The sequence below is a fragment of the Meleagris gallopavo genome, chromosome 2, assembly GCF_000146605.3.
Source record: "Meleagris gallopavo isolate NT-WF06-2002-E0010 breed Aviagen turkey brand Nicholas breeding stock chromosome 2, Turkey_5.1, whole genome shotgun sequence".
In the NCBI taxonomy this organism is placed as follows: Eukaryota; Metazoa; Chordata; class Aves; order Galliformes; family Phasianidae; genus Meleagris; species Meleagris gallopavo.
Window position 1 is genome coordinate 77,027,679 of NC_015012.2, and position 1,422 is coordinate 77,029,100.

A 1,422-nucleotide genomic window follows, 5' to 3' on the forward strand; every position below is an offset into this window, starting at 1 on the left:
TCACAAGCTGGATTTAACTCCATTCACCACCACTCTCTGGGCCTGGCCCTCCAGCCAGTACCTGACCCAGCCAAGAGTGTACAATTATACTATTATAAACAATGTATGTGTACAATTATATATTATAAATATTATTATTAAATACTAAAAGTGTTAAACTGTGGTGAGCTCTGGTAAACTCCCCATATGCTCACTCTGTCCACAAGGCACGTGGCTGGTGAGGGCTTTATCCTTCAGGTCAGGCAGGGTTGGATGAGACTACCTGTTCAGCCCATGCAAGCCCACCTGTATGTGCCTCACCTTTCAAAGCAATTTCTGCAGTTTTGGAAACTCATTTGGTTTGAGTTGTTTTTGTTTACAGTTTGTTTAGTTTATGGCTAGAGAGCATTTTCTCAGTAACTTTAAGGAAAGTGACCTTTTGGTCACCATTGTCACACAGAAACCGGGAGCAACAGAAACAAAGAAGCTGCTGTGATTAGAGCAGATTTGAAGTGGTTTTGAGTTATAGGTGAAAAAAAAGTGAATTCCTACCATCCTGTCGTTGAAATTCATGGTTCTCTGGCTACCCACTCTGCCTTCTATCTGAAGGTATCAGCTTCATCTAATCACCTTAAACAAGCTAAACATTTACCAGTTTAAAAAAATCACACACTGCAATTAAGAGGAAAAAAAAAAAAGTTCAATTCCAAATATCAGGTCTGCTATATGAAAGATAAACCTTTCCAGACTGTACAAAAAATGTGCTCCAACAAACGTGCACATCAATCCCCCACTTCCTCGTCTCTGTGATTCGTTTCCTGCCTCATTTATCCTGCACTTTCCATGTACAGGCAGCAACACTGGTTCCAAAACAGGCAACCTTCAACAAGGAAAGATAAAACAAGTAACCAAGGTGATTACTACTTGCCTAAGAGGCAGATGCAGCATCACGATTTTGTATCACTTTTTTAACAAAAGCAAGTGTAGAGTCTTGCATCTAGAGAGGAATAATTGCATGCATTGGTACAGGTTGGGGGATGCGCTGCTGGAGAGGAGCTCTGCAGAGAGGGACCTGGGCGTCCTGGTGGACGACAGGTTGGCCATGAGCCAGCAGTGTGCCCTCGTGGCCAAAAAGGCCAATGGCATTCTGGGGTGCATTAAGAAGGGTGTGGCCAGCAGGTCGAGGGAGGTGATCCTCCCCCTCTACTCTGCCCTGGTAAGGCCTCATCTGGAATACTGTGTCCAGTTCTGGGTTCCTCAGTACAAAAAAGACACGGATCTCTTGGAAAGAGTCCAGCGGAGGGCCACAAAGATGGTGAAGGGCCTGGAGCATCTCCCCTATGAAGAAAGGCTAAGTGAACTGAGTCTGTTTAGCCTTGAGAAAAGACGACTGAGAGGGGACCTGATCCAGGCTTATAAATATCTGAGGTGTGGCAGCCATAG